This window comes from Meles meles, chromosome 2, assembly GCF_922984935.1.
Source record: "Meles meles chromosome 2, mMelMel3.1 paternal haplotype, whole genome shotgun sequence".
In the NCBI taxonomy this organism is placed as follows: Eukaryota; Metazoa; Chordata; class Mammalia; order Carnivora; family Mustelidae; genus Meles; species Meles meles.
This window is the reverse complement of record NC_060067.1, coordinates 86,990,150-87,009,502: the sequence shown is the minus strand read 5'-3', so window position 1 is coordinate 87,009,502 and position 19,353 is coordinate 86,990,150.

Sequence of the window (19,353 nt, the reverse complement as noted above, 5' to 3'; positions counted from 1 at the left end):
CAAGAACAAGAAGTTCAGGTACATTGGCATGTCAGTTTAATGTTTAACAGATCATCGATTTAAGTATTGATGACATTTACTTATATTACCCCTCAATATTTAAGAGTAGACATCATTTTACCTCCTAAATTCAGGGCAAAAGGCTTTCTCTATCTACTATTGTGTAAATCCAGTATTAAAATCCTTATAATAGGTTTGCCAGTTCAACAGGGGCCTTGAAGGCTTTCAATTAAAACCTTGATTTGTCAGCAAGCTGCCCTAGAGAGTGGTGTTCCATGAATGCGTGTTTCCTAACCAAGAACCCAGTTGCAAATCAAGTCTCCTAAATCAATTAGGGGGTCCCTGCCAAGCCCCAACCACTTTTTTACTATGAGAGGTATCAGAGGCTCTGGGTTCCTTTCTTGAAGCACAACTTGTTTTGTTTTCTGCATCTCCAGCTCAAAGACCCCTCTTCAAGTTATGGATAGAGTCCAGGGACTGAGCATTCTGTGAGTCCTATACCTAAAAGTTGTCCTAATAAATACACTCTAAGCCTGCACTAATTGTCATTTCTGGTTTTATTTGCACCCATTATTCAACCCCTCATTAGTCAGATGAAATTGTTGCTCTTTAGAAGTTTTAATTGATTTTCTTGAAGACATGAGGACTCCAGAGATACTGGAACCAGGGCCTGTTATCCAAAAAGATGTTTCAACTATAACACAAAAAAAATCATGGCAAAGATGATAAGAACCACAGGCATGCATAAGTATCTTACTTTTTGAATGTTTGTAGTGGTCAAAAGTTACTTAAAACTAAAATATTATAATCAGAGAACTTTCTGGATCATTTCACACCTAATAATTTGTCTAAACTGCCCTGTAGATGGCTATTTAATTTCCTAAGGATGCTATATCAAATGACCACAAAATGGGTGGCTCAAAACAGAAACGTATTCTCCTATATGTCTGGAGACCAAAAGCCCAAAGTCAAATGTCAGCAGACCCAGCTTCTCTACAAAGGCTCTAGGGGAGAATCCTTCTTTGCTTCTTCTAGTTCCAGGTGGTTCCTGGCTTTCTTTGGGTTATGCTATTATAAATCCAATCTTTGCTTTAGTGTTTCCATGATTTCCCTCCCTATATCTCTTTGTGTCCTTTTCTATATCTTATCAGGACAATTGCTTTGGATGTAGGGCCTACCCAACTCTAATATAATCTCTCCTCAATCCTCATCTTAATTAAATCTGAAAAGACCCTATTTCCAAATCAAGTCACACTTCGAGGTTCTGAGTAGACATGAATTTCTGGGGGACACTATTCAATTCACTATGATTGTATATGACAAATATTTATATAGGTAATTTCTAAGGAAGATAAAAGCTTTGTCTTATATTTTAGGATAGTTCCCAATCTATTATATATCATGGTTGGCCAGACATTCAATGGAAATGTCTAATATGGTTCTGATATCTTTGTGCAACTGGAGTTTCATACAATGTTCCAAAAGTCCCAGAACCAGTGAAAGAATAAGATGCGGGGAAGGAGATAATTTATCCCCAAACACCCTAGCCACACAGGTAGATTATATTAAGCATTCCTAATTTCTACCTCAGCAGGGAGAAGGGAGGAATTAACCAAAGAAGACTGAGTCACCAACTATCTGCTCCTTCTAATTGTTCGTGTTATTTTCCAAGCAAGGATTCTCTCAAGATCCCATGGTGCCCTCTGGTGAAGTAGTAGCAACTCTTGTGAGAGGGATTAAGCTTTTTCTGGTCTTGTCTTTTTTGTAGTTCTTCCTAAAGACCTATGACCAGGTTCTTTTCTCTTAGGGACAGAAGAAACCTTCTGTTGACTGGTCCATCCTCACCAAAGTTGCTATATAAAAGTCAGAATCAAAGACTCCTCTCTCATTAGTACATAGAGCTAAGTGCCAAGAACCTCATAAGCTTTTCTACCTTTATTGCCTCTACAGTATGTGCACTACCAAAAATTAACGGAATTATATAATCAATAGTTACTGACAAGAATGCAAAGCTTTGGCTTTCTTTTGTTGAAGTACATAAATATGATCACTCTTGCTCTCCTTCCCTTATCTATCAATATAAAATAATCACAAATTGCAAACTTAAGAAAGCACTTTAGGGGGGCCTGGGTGGCTCAGTGGGTTAAAGCCTCTGCCTTCGGCTCAGGTCATGATCCCAGGGTCCTGGGATGGAGCCCCGCATTGGGCTCTCTGCTCAGCAGGGAGCCTGCTTCCTCCTCTCTCTCTCTGCCTGCCTCTCTGCCGACTTGTGATCTTTGTCTGTCAAATAAATAAATAAAATCTTAAAAAAAAAAAAAAGCACTTTAATAGCCAGGAAGATATTTGAATGGATCTTTGTGCATGTATTTGTTTAAAATATTCAGAACAATGTCATGGCCCATGTGACTCTTTCAAATTTTTAAAAAATAGAAACAAGTAGAAATTATAATGGAAAAATTAATATGCATTTTTAAATGAATATACATTATTTGAAGTCTATTGCCTTCCCAGTTGTCCAACTTTTCCCAGTAAGACCATGTTGCTATATGTAAATTGTTTATTTAAAAAGAGCACCGTCGTCCTTGTGACTTATTTCATGACATTCCTCTTTAAAAATATATATATATAAGGTGAATTGAGGAGAAAAGTATAATACAAGATAAAAAATTAAATGAATTTGTAAATAAGGGTGAATGGAAGTAAATTTTAATACTGTATTGAATTCTTCCAGAAATGCAATAATTAGACACAATTTATAAAATCAGGCTCTGTCCCAGTTGCTGATAGGAGGATTATAGATTGACTGCACGTTTCCTACCAGCAAGCGTATTCAAAGAATCTTGAGACATTAAACTTCTCCATGATGTTCATAAATTGAATTACACCAGTGTAATTTTATGCAGCTTTTCTTTGATATTATATAATGAAAGATGCATTTCATGTGGGTTTTTATAAAGGAGATTTTGGGTTATGTGGTGGAATAAGTCCTCACTTATAGCCACAGAATTAATACAATAATGAATTGTAGGTTGATGCTGGTATTAAAATGTCTCAATAGAGGCCACAGTGTAAAAGAACAGTTCAGTGGAAACCAGTTCTATGAGGGTTTTTAGGCAATTCAGAAACATTTACATGTAGCTGCTACAGAAGAACCATCAAATTAGGATGATCCTGGCTCAAAAGATCAATGTAAAAGCACATCTCAACTGTTATAGAAATTACTAAAATATGCTTCATACCAACTGCAAGTTCTGTTTAAGTAACAGTTTATATTTGTAAATGATTTTTATGAATCAATGAGCTTTCAATAAAATACATCAGCTAGAAATATTATATATCTATGCATATATATATAATTTCATTAAAAATTTCTAAAAATTCATCTAATATGTTTAGTAACATTCAATTTTGTGTTTATTTTATAAAACTAACAGTAGGAACAGCAAGTCAAAGATGACTCAGGAATGGTAGAACATTATTACAGGAACAATGAGAAAGCATTAAAAAAAGAGAGAGCATTCTTTTCATGGTATACATGGATAAACCTCAGTTATTAAGCTTGACCTTATACTTGAATCCATCATAAAATAAGAAGATGGAAGACTGAAGTTATATTTTTGGCAGAGAAGATCATCTTTGGTAACAATGTAAATGAGCAATAGATTTGTAAGTGTCCCTTAAATCTTAATATACTTAAAGTTAGAAAACAGATGATACTAATAATTTGTATGATGATTTTTAAAATATTTTATATCTTACTTGAGAACTGACATGTTAAGATAATGAAATCTCTTGAAATCAGAGGAAAAAATGATGATCTCATCACACAATCATGAGCAGAACAACAATCAGGTAGGCAGTATGGATTTTGAATATTTAAGAATACAAAAGTATTATTAGTTAAATAATTTTATAACATATTTTAGACAGATGTTTTATTATAAAAACAACACATAGAACTTATGGGAAAATTAAAAATATTAAAATACAAAAGAAGTAAATAAAATCCCTGTAACTCCTCCTACCAGAAAAAGTCACTGTTAATATTTGGTTGTAAGGCTTTTGTTCTGTTTTTCACTTAACTTACTTGCATATCTCTCGATATTATAGAAATGATCTAAGACAGCAAATAAAATAGTGTTTATTACTTATATTATCGGAAATAACTAAAAGCAAAACTTACGGCAGAGAGAAATCTAAATTTCCTGTAACTATTATTTGCTTTTAACTACATTTGTCTTTTTCAAACACCAGGGTTATGTTTCTTTTTCAAGATCTTCAGAAGTACTATTAAAATTATTAACACTTTTTAGCCCTTCAAAATTCACAAAGCACTTTAAAAATTTTATCTATCATATATAATCTCAATGGACCTGTGACATTTAAATGTTACCTTCTGAGTAGTTAGCAAGGCAGAGTGGTACACAAAGGCCTTGCAGCTATTGTGTTGAGACAGCCCTTTACCAGGAAAACAGAGACTTTCCTAATGCAAACTGCTCATGGTTCCAACTACTCAATCTGCCCAATCTTGTTTGATATAATATATTGATCATATAGAGGGGCACCCACGTGGCTCAGTGGGTGAAGGGACCAACTTATAATTTCAGGTCATGATCTCACGGTTCTTGAGCTCTAGTCTGTTCTTAGCTCCATGCTCAGCAGGGAGTCCACTTGAGATTCTCTCCTTCTGTCTCTTCTCCCACTCATGTGTGCATGTTCTCTTTCTCTCTCTAAATTAAATAAATAAATAAATATTATTAATAAAAATATATTTTTCATAGAGGGAATTTCAGAATACAGAATACAGAACACCATGGCGTTTTTATCCAATTTTGTACTATCGGTTTTGTGGACAGTGGTTCTTATAATTTTTGTCCCTCTAAGGCCATTGGAGGATGTATGCTCACAGGACAATTTCAGGAATGGTAGGATTTTCTTCTCACTGAACTGAAGGACAGGAAACTAAGAGACCTTAAGAAAGAGGGAAGCAGGGGCGCCTGGGTGGCTCAGTGGGTTAAGCCGCTGCCTTTGGCTTGGGTCATGATCTCAGGGTCCTGGGATCGGGTCCCGCATCGGGCTCTCTGCTCAGCGGGGAGCCTGCTTCCCTCTCTCTCTCTGCCTGCCTCTCTGTCTACTTGTGATCTCTCTCTGGCAAATAAATAAAATCTTAAAAAAAAAAAAAAAAAAGAAAGAGAGAGGGAAGCAGGCTTCCTGCTGAGCAGAGAGCCTGATGTGCGGCTTGATCCCAGGACCCTGAGATCATGACCTGAGCTGAAGGCAGATGCTTAACCCACTGAGCCACCCAGGTGCCCCCAAAGAAAATATTTTAAGGAATTATGGTTAGGAGAAATATAGGTAAGAGTAGCAAAATATAAGAAACTGGTGTTAAAGACACTATACCCAACTGTCATGTTTTTCAGCATTAGATAAACAGATACATGAAGACCTTCAAATATTCATTCCTCTTCTTTGGAAAACATTTAAAAATAATATTGTTGCCATTTAATGGGTGTCAACTAAGCAACAGACACTATATATGTACTTATATACAGTTTTCATCATGAAAACTGTATTTGAAGGACATTACCATACATATTCTCATTTTACAGAAAACTGAGACTGGACAGTTTAAGTAGTACAACAGTTTAAGTGGACGATAAGGACTGAAACTCAGGTCTGTGGTTCCAAGTCCCAGGAAGTTCTAGAGCATCACTCTGACTTAAACTGATGTCTATGTTTCCTAGTAGGGAAAAAACAAAAAACAAAAAACAAAACAAAACAAAAAAGCCCTCCAAAACATTTAATATCATAGCTACTCATAGAAAATTAAGAATTTTATATCTAATGATATTATTTGCATAGAAGATCTATGCAATGTTGGGAGAACGACTGGAAGACAGAGTGTACCTGATTAGAAGAAGTATATTTAATTTTGCATGTTACCTTAGCCAGTTGAAGAGAGATTCATTTTGAAACAGTCCTAACCAAAGCAGATAGTTCTAGTTGACACATACCTCTTATAGAGGACCACAAATTGTCCTTTAAAAATGTAGTCCATCTTAAAAATTCATTAGGAAAGACACCTAAGGGGCTCTGTCAGTTAAGCGTCCGACTTTTGATTTCGGCTCAGGTCATGATCTCAGGGTTGTAAGATTGAGCACATTGGGCTCTTGCCGAACACGGAGTTTGCTTAGGATTTTCTCTCTCTCCCTTTGCCTCTTCCACCCTCTTATAAAAAAATAAGAATAAAAAAATCACTAGGATATTACTACTAATTCAATGAGAATTGCCTTTTAGTGCCAAAGTAAAAACAAGCAACAAGTTTATTTTCACTGTCATGTCAAAGCGCAGCAATTAGGAAAATTAAAAGAGAAAAAAAAACTGATCTGTGGAAAACAGACTTTTTTTTGCAGTTAATTTCATATTAGCTAGTGGGGGAAAAAACTGCAGAGATAAAATTTAGGTACTTAATTGGAAGTTTATTAACTTCTCAATTTTTTTTCCTGACTAAAATATCACTAAGCTGTGGTCAAAATTCCTCATCCTCTCTGATGAGAAAAGTTAAAAAGAATTTAGCTGAGTTAAAAGAATTATGTCTGGAAGTGACCATGAAGCCTCAAATAAAACACCCAGGTTTAGAGATCTCTCTTCTTTCTTTAATATCACTACTCTAAGTTAGCTATCGTACTCCCACTTGGCATTTATCATATTGACATATAATATATGTGACTTTATATTGATATTACATGTTATAGATATGAAAATATATATAATTTTGTTTAATAACTTTTTCATAGTAATACATATGTTTCTGAAAAAGAGTTTAAAATTAAAATGGTAGTTTTTTGTCTTTTATTATATGCTCTTTTTAATTCATTTGGCCCTATATATATATTTTTTTTTAAGTTTTTATTGTTTCCCTTATTTGCTTGCAATGAGGAAAGGTTATTTGAGAGAGGTAAAACAATTTCATAGCTGAAACTTGCTCACCTCTAATCATCCCAAGTAATCAGTGTCTCTAGAGCTAAAGGCTATTACAATGCTCCACAGTATTCACTACCCTAATGGCCATTAGGGACTCTAAGAGGAATTAAAGTAGTTAGGCTTGACACAAATACGTACACTACCCATCAAGATAAAGAGGCACCAAGATTTATGTGTGAAGGGTGCAATCTCTCCCAGAAGGTTCAGGATGTGTTTTCTGGTTTTAGGTTATGCGGCAGTTTGCATACAGAAATAAACACAATAAAACCATAAAAAGAATAAAATCCTCCAAGTTTGGTGATAAATATGCTCATATTTTATACTTGCCTTAGTGAGGAGGTTACAAGTCAAATTTGCTCTTCTCTAATTCTTCAAATGTTCTGGATTGTTTAAACTGTTTGATTCTCTCTAATTCTTAACACATTCTGATAGATTGTCTTATTTCTCTTTTCCACTGCTTAGACCATACAATTCAAGTAGGGTGAACCAACTTCTGTGAATTCTGCTAAAAGGCTTGCTGAAAATATTACTTGAAAAAGTTTGGAAGCATCTTTTGCCATGACTATTTTAAACCCAGTCTCAGTACAGGGCCTTTAACTTTTAATGCGGACAGTTGAAGAAATAGAACAAGACAAAGCTGGAGGATTTGGTAATAAGAAATGTGGTTAATGTCTAAGAAAATGACAATAGGGAAGTCATTATTTTCCCATCTCATGTGAAATCTATTGTCAATATCTCTAATGTACTTCTATCATTTATCTTATGATACAGATGGGTCCCTTCCTCTTTATTATAATTTAATTGCTTTGATCCTGATTATGTCTAGTTTTAACTTCACTGAAATGTTGCCGTGTTTCTAATTATGCAAGTATTTTATTGGAGACATATGGTTTAAAAGGAAGATTTTTTTTCATAGCTTTCTCTTTTATAAAGGGATCATTGACACTGGCATAGAGCATAATATTAAAGTTTTAAAATCACAAACAGGCTTTATGACATTAGCTCGCTGGTCCAGATTTGTCATTCTGTTTTGGACTAAACATTTAATATGTAAATAGAGAAATGTATATAAGATTTAAGGTAAAGTGGGAGGGAAAAATGACATAGAAAACCTGTATAAGCAAATCAAATACTGATTTTAAATGTATGTAGTCTTTTTACATAAATATTCTTGTATTTGATGTACTTAATATATTCTGAACAAAAATCATATTGATTTCAGTAGAACAAGAAATGAAACAGCTTTTGATTTCATGCCAAAATTTAAGTAGCTGACATTTAATTCATGCTGTTTAAAATTTCTGAGATGGTAGAACTCAGATCATCATTTTATCTTGTTTCTGATTCAACATAACACACCTGAAGTTTCACGTAATTCTTCTTAATAATTAAAAAAATCTATTAAAAGTTAGATGGTAATATTACCTTATCTATAAATTTTATTTGTTTACCTACCAGATCAATAGGTCTCACAGTATAATTAATTATAAAGTAAGTTTTTAATTTGACATTTCAGATTGCTAAGCCTATTGATTTTTCAGGACTCCTTCCTAAAGTCCTATTAAAAAATGCATAAGGCTTTTTTCTCTAAATAGGTTAAGAGTAAAGACATTTTGCTTTTTTAGCTTCCTGATAAAATTATGTGTAATTGTTCAGAGTGTCATTGGAATCTTTGGTATCATTATCCTGAATCTCCTTCCCTCTTGCGAGCCTTTTGGTCTACATTTCTGATGCTTTATTCATCTTTCTGTATGCTTCACAGACCTGGGAGACTCTTTCTGTTGAAAATACATTGTTGAACATCCTCAAAATCTTGCGTGGGTAAATGAAGGATTTGCCTAAAATTCACCAGCCCATCATAATTCTAGTATTCTTTTTTTTTAAAAAAAGATTTTATTTCTTTATTTGACAGAGAGACAGAGAGCACAAGTAGGCAGAGAGGGAGGCAGAGAGAGAGGGAGAAGCAGGCTCCCTGCCACGCAAAGAGCCCGATGTGGGGCTTGATCCCAGGACCCTGAGATCATGACCCGAGCCGAAAGCAGAGGCTTTAACCCATTGAGCCACTCAGGCACCCCTCTTTTTTGTTTGTTTTATATCTGGCTTTGATTAAAAATAAACCCCTTTGAAAAAGTGATCTATTTAATTCAAAGTCATTACTTTAAAAATATTTTCTGATCTATAAATCCTGTTTTGTCTCTAATGCTCTATAGCTCTGTGCTTTATAAAATACTGTTCTATAGTTATCTCATTTAATCTTATCTATCATAAAGTCTAGAATGTGGTGGGGGAAGATGTTTCTATCTCATATATATTTTAATATAATAAATATATTTTATTACCTATACAATATATGTATACGCCACTTTCCCAAGAATAAAGAAACATAAACCCAAGGGTAGTCAACGTGGAATGAGTTAGCTTGGGCTTATGTTTGAACGTCAGATCTAGCATTGACTAGACTGGGGACAAATTAACATCTCTGGAAGCTTCAGTTACCTTTTTTGACAAAGAAGGATTGGGATTTTAAACATGCATAAACCTAATACATAGCGGGACTCAAAAGTTATTTTCTTTTACTTGTGACTCTAAATATTATTTTCTTTAGGATATATTATTCAGTCAGAAGGTACTGCATTGATAATATGGGAATTTGTACTAATTCTACCATGAGAAATCATTTAAAGTTTATTTTTAGTGCCTTACACTAAACAAACTGGATGATTTATATATTATCTTTGTCAACAGATTTATTCACTAAGGTACGTTACCTCCTTATCTCTTATTTGCCACTTTTCTCTATCTCAGTACCAGCAAGGAAAGTCTGAGACTATCATCCACAAATTGGATTATTGAAAGTGTTATTTAATTTCTAAGGCATCTGGTTACAGCCATGATGGATTTGTAGGATTAGTTATTTAGTTTGTTGGGTAGTTAGTTTTTATGAAGAGAGGAAGTTATCCACTGATTATATAATCCTAACATATGTACCTTGTATAATGATTAGTGGTCCCTTTTTAAATCAATCTTAAATTTACAAAAGGTCTCCATTCTGCCACCAATCTACCAAAAGTACTCTTGTCAGAGTAAAATAACCTCTATTTTTCTAAAACCTTTGGTCATTTCAGAGTCCTTGTCTTACACAACCTCTCAGCTACATTTAATGTGATTAATAGTTTCTCACTTCTTGAAACATATTATTTGCTTGAATTTGGGGTCCACACTCTCTTTACCTTCCTCTCTCATCAATCCCTGATTGATCTCTGTTTCCTGGGTGAAATAACTTATCTATGCTTTTTTCTTCATATGTAATATTGGAATGGCCTAAGGCATAGTCAGTGAACCTCGTCCGTTCTCTACCTATGCGTACTTCATAAGGTTTTATTCCAAAGCAACTGTGAATTTAAATTGTCTTTAAACTCTGTACTTGAAATTATAGATTATTATCCCAGACTTTTCTCCTGATTTCCAGAGCTATATATCCAGCTGTCTAATCATCATCACCTCATCCATGCTTAATAAGTATCCAAAACTTTGCTTTCTTTTTCCTTTCCTTTCCTTTCCTCAACCAGCATTCATTTTCATTACCCCCCCCACCCCCTTACAAAAATCAGAGCCTAGAAAAATTGGAAATTTATTTCCAGGATCTTTTACCAGAGTTCCAATATAGATTCTGCCAATGGGAAACAATTTGTCTGGAATTTGAGTGATGGTATAGAAGGAAAATGGATTATTTCAATGGTAGTAATACGGAAATGTGTGGCATATGTAAAGTTTGATCAGCGCCTTCCACACATTCTCTTACAACTTATTCACTTTGTTGCCAAAGGCAGCTGAGATAAATGCAAGCAGTTTTTATCACACCTGTACTAAGTGATTTCCTAAAGCTAGCAGTGATTTCCTCTGATCTTTTTGTCCCCCAGGCATTTAATAATTTCTAAGATTCTCATTCCATATGCTAACTGTCCTCTTGTTTATAATATCAGGGTAATTCCTATGTTTTGGTCAAACCTTGACTTCTCAGTCAGTGAAGAGAGAGACCCTCAGAGATGGAATTAGCCAATTACTTGTTCTGGTTAGATATGACGGCTATAAATTTCTTCACTGGTGGAAAAGGAGAAACTTTTCCCATGGTATGCAGTAGCAAATTAATTAGGTAAATTATTTAGAAAATTAATTAGGTAAACTATTTAATTAAGTAAATTAATTAGGTAAATTATGCCCTGTAGATACATGGAGTGAAGTTTTTATCAGAAGCAGGCTTCAGCTCAGGTCATGGTCCCAGGGTGCTGGGATTGAGCCCCATATCTGGTTCTCTGCTCAGCAGGGAGCCTGCTTCCTCCTCTCTCTCTGTCTGCCTCTCTGCCTACTTGTGATCTCTGTCTGTCAAGTGGATAAATAAAATCTTTAAAAAAAAAAAAAGAAGGAGGTTTGGGATGATAAAGTAATTATTAGTATAAAATGGTATCATGAAAACGTGAGTATAAAAAACTGAGGAGAATGTACTCTTTCTGAATAAACTGGAGAGTGACAGAATGAAAATAACAAGTCCAGCCAAGACATGGTTCAGAGAACCAATGTGATTCCATGGTTAAAGTCCCCTTCTTCTTCCCACATAGCTCTTTGGAGAATAATTAGTCACTGTGAACTATTGAATTATATTACAAGTTCATTCACAATATTATTGGTAACCTTATTTGAAACTTTAGGTCTCATTTAAGGACCTGTGAATTGGAGTGCAGCAGATTTGGGTGAATGCCAATGAATCTGAGTACCTTAAAACTTCAAATTTATTTGCAGTTAGAGTCACCACCTTCTGCCCCATCTAAAGTTATCCTCCCACCACTCAAATATTTCCAGTTCTTATTTAAAACAGTTATCTTATAAGGGGATATCCACTTTCCATAAATCCCACATATATTACCATTTTTATTTGCAGACTTAGAAACCAGTAAAGTGAATGAGAGTCTGCCTAGGTCAAAGTAATGTGTATATCAAAAGAATTGCAAAATTTTACAAAAGTTTATCAGTGGAAATCTAGAAAATGTAAATAAAAATGGATTATAAAGGTGTGAGAATAAGGAGGATGGAATATAATATTAGACTCAGCCATGTTTATGAACATAGGAACATTCACTATACATTCAGAATTCCATCTTAGCTCCAGCATCTGGGAGTGGAAATAACAGTTCACTTAGTCGGTTAACCAAATCTTGGACACCATAGTGATCTTTGTTAGAAAAAAGTGAGATGCCAGAAATCCTTTGGTATCTTTTAGAGCAAGGAATCTGAAGAATTAGAGAGATAGACATGTTTACACAGATTAATCATGGTGAATTGCTCACCCAACTATTTTCCTTGGGAGGGCCCAAAGAACAAGTCACTTAACCATAACATTAAGAACATTGGTGAAGGGATATATTTACAAACTTCTGGGACTATACTCAGCAAGTGGGAATGAAGTTCCTGAATGTGGCTTGCTGATATTTATATGAAAGGTGAGATTCTGGAGGGACAAAGACCATGTATGTGCTTCATTGCTGATGACCTAGCTGATGTAAGCTAAAGTCAGTAGTAAGCTGGGCGAGCAGCAATATTTGGCCATGCCTAACTGATCAGGGGTTTATGGAACTGAAACCAATGAGCATATTAATAAATTTTTCCCTAATTTGTGTAATAGAAAAAAAGTCTCTTGTTTGGTGAATATACCTGAGGCATTACAATGGACAGTCATGAATTCTTTCCCAATTCCAGGCTTGAGAAAATTTATTGTCCCATATCACTTGAAAGAAGTAGATGATGGATCTGCTTGAAGAAGTACTAGAGACAAGAGATACTGACAAGTACATGTACTCTAAATCTTCCTGTTTCTCCTATAATGTTCTCGTGGCCATTTAAGAGAGTGGCTATGGTCTAGGGAAAGAAAATATCCAGGATTTTGAAGATTTAATGGTGTGTTTGAAGTGAAGATCTTTAGAGATGTAAAACATCACTGTGGCCCATGAATCAGGGATGTGATTATATAGTCTGATGATCATTGGAGTTTTGGATAGGGTCTATGTTAGAGTAAACTCAGTGTTTGTGAATTTACCCATGAATTTTTCTCCTTATTTGGAAGCTCACAAATGCTTTCCTTAGTTAAATTGTCTCTCTAATTAACATCTATTATATTAGGAAGGGCCAAGTGGAACTGGTTTCCCTACACCATTAATTTATATTTTAATAAAGTGGAAAACTGAACCCAGTACTACATCCCTGGAAGAATGACAGAATTTAGTGCCTCCATAAAAGACTTAAAAGATATCTTTCATGGTAGGTCTTCATTTAACTTGCCTATCTGGCATATTTAAATATGAATTGGAAAATGACGGGAATATCAATTGATGACTCCATGGTCAGATACCGTACAATGTGTTTTCTTTACTGGAGCAACCCACAGAATGCTTTTTATTCTGATATGTGGCAATTGATCCATAGTCAATGTTGTTCACGAAGGAAAATAAAGATCTATAGACTTCAGCAGTCAATAAAAGTGGGTTTTCTTGGAGGAAGCATTGGAATACATTCTTCTGAATCACTCATTTTCCTGCTCCAGGAAATTGAAATCAGCCATGGCAATTTGCTCTCATCTCTGTACTCCTTGGTGTCTTGAAGCTCATGGAAGCTTTTCCTGAGCTTTGCTCTCTGGGCCTCTCCTGTGGTTTTGTTATCTTTTAGTTCTCTGTGTTAAATCTCCTCTTGCTGCTTTCTTTTTTTCTTTCTTTCTTTTTTTTTTTAATTTCTCTTGCTGCTTTCTTATATGTCTGAGAATTGTTTCTATTTTCCTGAATTTTGACTAATTAACCCAGGGCTTTGTCCTCTCCAACTTTTTGTAGTCTCTGTGCCTAAGACCTTTGTTTATCCAATAGTTCAAGACAAGCTTTGTGGATGTTCCTGAAAGTATCCTTCAATCCCACCATTTCTCCCTCAGAGCCTTCTTGCCACCTGAGTTGAGTGTTTCCTTCCATGGGAATGGTAGATGTTCCTGTTTCTGCCTCTACTGCTCTTCTTCCAATGTTCTCACACCTCACTCCCTTACTCTCCTCACAACTAGAATAAGAACTTCAAGAAAGCAGACACTCCATCTGTTTTAATTATTGTTATATCCAGGGGCAACCTGGTGGCTCAGTGGATTAAGTGGCAGGTTCTTGATTTTGGCTCAGGTCATGATCTCAGAGTCCTGAGATGGGGTCCCATGTAGTGCATAGTGGGGAGTCTGCTTCAGGAGTCTCGCTCTCCCTCTGCCCCTCTCCCCTCCCCATTCACCTCTCTCTCTATATATAATAAATAAGTAAATCTTTAAAAAAATATATTGTTATAGCCACTTTACCTAAAATCAGGTATGCAGTTGGTAGAAACTCAGTACAATTTTATTTATTTTTGTTTATACCTCTTTTTATTTTACAACCTCATAAAAGAATTATAAATCTGCTGGTCAACAGGATGTAAGGAGAGCGGGGTATTACATAAGACTGATCAATCACTGAAATCTACCTCAGAAACTAATAATACATTATATGTTAATTAACTTAATTTAAATGAGAAAAAAGACATGTGACAGATTTTTGTATGTTGATTTTATATCCTGTGACTTTGCTGAATTCATGTATTTTTAAGCAATTTTCTTAGTGGTTTCCCTGGGTATTATAATTAAAATCTTAATTTACAACAGTCTAGTTTATATTAATCCCATTTTGATTTCAAATATACAAAAATTTTTCTCAACTATGTATCCACTCACCCTTTTATACCATTATTGCCTCAGATTATTTCTTTAAATATTTTGTGTCAATGCAACTTTAATACAAAAAAGAATGAATAAATAAATCTCATATAAATTGTGTATTATAAATCATTCTTTTAAAATTTAGTATAAAATACATTCATAAACCATTTAAATTTATACAAATTATGATAGTAATAACATTATGGGGGCGAGTGCTGTTTCACTCAGTGACTATCCTTATAGGTGTTGTCAAGTACATAGAAAAGAACTTCCAGAGGCACCTGGGTGGCTCAGTCGTTAAGCATCTGACCAGCTCAGGTCATGATCCCAGGGTCCTGGGATTCAGCTCTGCATTGAGCTCCGTGCTCAGCAGGAAGCCTGCTTTTCCCTCTCCCACTCCCCCTGCTTGTGTTCTATCTCTTGCTGTGTCTCTCTGTCAAATAAATAAATAAAATATTAAAAAAAAAAAGAAAAGAAGAGAACTTTCAGATAAAAGTTAATTTATTAAAACACCAGTCTGGATTTTCTTGCTTGCCTGGCCCGGTTTTATCTACTCCGAGTATGTGAAGTTTCACTGCATGACTCAGGAAATGTCTTACCTAACCCACATCTCCAACTCTGAAGTGGTCTTTTAATTTAATTAAAAATAAGAAAGAAAAACGATAAATTTTGACCGAAATTCTAAATTGAGAAATATGTACTGTGTAGAAACTTAGTCATAACAATATAAGGAATATATAAGTTATATGCACGATTTTCATATTCTATTTTTTTTCTTTACTAAGGATTAAGTAAAGTCCATCATCAGAGGCTGACATAATATCTCTGTTTCCATCCAAATTCTTCTTTTTCTGTCTTCATGCAAGTTCTGCTGCTCGCCTTCCGATGCACGTAAGATTCGCATTCCTATCTGGTTTGCCCTGGGTGTCACTTTCTTTTATCAGGACAGTAATTGTTCAGGTCACCCTACTGATCTTATTCTGCTCTCAGATTTTGAATAGCAAAATATCAATTGTATTTGTTAAAGAAACTGTATCTCCCCCATCTGCTGTGAAAAATGTCTATTCCTAATTTCAGGTGCCATGAAATGGTGTTTCTCTCAGACTTTTGATGTGGTAATAAAATTTGTACCTTTTACATTCTAGGTCACACTGCAGGGATAGAGAAGTCTATTATATTCCATTTTTGATGGTATAGAAAGTAACTTCCTGAGGGGGTCTGAGCTAAAATCAGATCCTCTGCTGAGCAGAAATAAAAGAATTTAACCTTTTATGTTGAATACCATTAAACAGTGTTCTTCTGGCTACTGTAGACATTGCTGCATAATCGTTTTCTCCTCACTATCATATTTCTTACATTCACAAATCCTGACCACGGGAGTCATATGCTTATTATATAGTCAGGCATTAAAGTATGAGAGTCCTTTACCAAGAAATTACAGTATCATTAACCAGACAATTCTTTTTTCATATTTCTCCATTTTCTGACCATTTTCACTCAGACATTCATAGCATTTCTCCAATCATCATGCATATTACCTTTAGATTCTCTGTCTCTGCGGACTATAAAGCCCTGTATTTACCCCCGTTACCGAAAAATAACCATACACATGCTTTCAACCAATACAAGTGAACAATGCCTAGAATAGATGGTGGAGCTCAGGCAAAGGTATGGACTAAAGGGGCACCTGGGTGGCTCAGTGGGTTAAAGCCTCTGCCTTCGGCTCAGGTCATGATCCCAGGGCCCTGGGATCAAGTCCCGCATTGGGTTCTCTGCTCATCAGGGAGCCTGCTTTCTCCTCTCTCTCTGCCCGCCTCTTTGTCCACTTGTGATCTCTCTTTCTGTCAAATAAATAAAATAAATAAAATCTTAAAAAAAAAAAAAGGTATGGGGCGCCTGGGTGGCTCAGTGGTTTAAAGCCTCTGCCTTCGGATCAGGTCACGATCCCAGGGTCCTGGGATCGAGCCCCACATGGGGCTCTCTGCTCTGCAGGGAGCCTGCTTCCTCCTCTCTCTCTGCCTGCTTCTCTGCATACTTGTGATCTCTGTCTGTCAAATAAATAAATAAAATCTTAAAAAAAAAAAAGGTATGGACTAAAGAGATCAATTTGGGAACATCAGTGTGTTGTGGTAATTGCTCTAGGAGATTGGTCAAGGAGTGTGTGCTTTGTGTTAAATCATAAGGGACACCAAAAATACAAGGGTGAACAATGGAAGAAGTGTCCATAAGAGGCACAGAGATGTGAAAATGACCAGGAAAGCAGGTGATTATGGACAAAAGGGTTAAGGAGGCTTGAGGATGAAGTGTGCAATCCTGTCACATAATGTAACAAATTACAGTGTGATAAGGACTGAAAGTATCCTTAGAGTTTGGCCATTGGGAGACTTTTGGTGACTGTAATGAGCATGATCTCAGTGTCATGAAGTCATGAGGCATATTAGAGGGGGTTAATTAAGGAAGCAGAGACAAAGTATGAAAGACACACATGTAAGAAATTTGAGTGGCAAGATTATGAAGTAAATGATATCAATTAGCCTAAATTATTTCAAAATATAAGAATGAGCAAGCTCTGAAAAAGTCATTTCAGGGGATAGAAAAGGGTTTTGACCCTGCACCTGTGAAAGCTGGTAATCAAGACCCAAATGAGATTTCATTTGACACAGCAACAGGTCAGCCTGGTCTTTATAAGCCTCCCTTAAAGTCATATGGAGAGCTGGAGAGGGCTTTTTGTAATGTAGATTTAGACTTCAGTTTTTCTGGGTGACTATATTAGAAATATATATTAAATAAGTGCTACAATAAGTAGCACAAGTAGGTAAGTGAATAAGTAAATAAATAAACTGTATTGAAATAAAGACAATGAAATTAAAGTTGCTGGTGGGAAAGAAGTTTATATGATCAACCAAATGTGATCACTAATTGTAATGACAGTAAACACTCACATAATATTTGTAGTGTGCCAAGCACTCATCACAGAAGGCTCCAGAGGTAGCTACTGCTTTTTATCTTCATATAACAGATGAAGAAACCAAGGCACAAAGAGGAGGAAATAACTTGTCCAAGGTCCAGGGGCTACTAAGTTGTATAGCCAGCATTTGAACCAAAGATGCTGAATCTTATGGTCTTAACTCCAGCAGATGAATGCCTCCATCATGAGTATAATTTGTTAAAATCAATCTTGGCTAGTTTAATAAGAAGTGGAATTTATGGAGGTTGGACCAGAATTCAAGGCTTAAAACTGCCTAAAAGAGGAAAGTACCTGGTGTCACCCCGAGAAGTGGTACAGGGGTGGTGGACAGTTGCCTTTCCATGGCACCAACACTTTAGCATCGATAACACCCAGATACGTCTGTGATGACACAGATCAACAGAGATGATAGCACCATAGGAAACAACACTGGATATCAGTTGCTCTCAGTAGAACCTCGGCCACTGGCTCCATTGAAATTGGATGCGGTTCACACTACCCTTGCCAGAAGGGTTTCTCTGTGGTGCCAGCTTTTCTCATCACATTTTACATCACTAATTTTTAATTTGACAGGATGTGTTTGAGTGGAACAGGCTAAGAAAACTTATCCACCAGAGCCTGGGAAAGCAAGTGTCTGGCTTCTATAAGAATGGCCTTAGGAACATATTCAAGGGGCTTAGCAGCCAGAAGAAAAGAAAAAAAAGAAAGAAAGAAAGAAACAAACAAACAAAAAGACCAGTGTCAGCTGCATGGCTTGTCCAGGCTGACTAGGATGAAGGGTGGTGGTGCCTAGCGTCTAGAAATAAATGGGGAGCTCGAAGGACTGTTTATGAGCTTAAAGAGAAATTGGCATGGGACAGGGATCATGAGAGAACAAGGAGACAGTCTCTGTCAACAGAATGAAGTGTTCAAGTTTAGATGTGTAAGGTAGAGTGAGTCCAGGTGATGGTCAGATCCCAGGATTTGTCCTAGATTTTGTTTGCCAAAGTCAATGGAGGTAAAGTTATCACAATAAATAGCATTGCGCATCTTATTTTATTTTTTAAAGGTTTTTATTTTATTTATTTGAGAGAAAGAGAGAAACCATGAGCAAGGTGGCAGAGGGAAAGGGAGAAGCAGACTCCCTGCCAAGCAGAGAACCCAATGTGGGGCTCGATCCCAGGACCCTGAGATCATGACCTGAGCTGAAGGCAGATGCTTAACTGTCTAAGTCACCCAGGTTCCCCAGCATTGCACATTTTAATACTAACTTTTTAGATGAATTTTTCTCCATGGACTTGGAAATCTCTCAAATTTATGATAAAATTTCAGGATACAAAAAAGACTCTGCCAGTTCTCCATGCGTTCAGTGAACAAAGGATACAGCTTTTAGGTGGGTAGATGACTACAATAAGGAATAGTAGTGAATGCCAAAGTCCCAAGGCAGGAGTCTCAGACAAGAATGAGTGCTTTACAAAGTAATGGATCACCGTTCTCTAGAGAGGAAGAACTACAGCTATGGGAGTTGTATGTACAGTTGCCTGGCCCTATTTTTCTCATCATTCTGTGCCCAGATCATTTTAGCTCTTCAGGCAATATATGACCTGGTCTGAAGGAAAAGTTGAAGCTGTTATATAGTTGTTCTTTAGGAATTCCCACC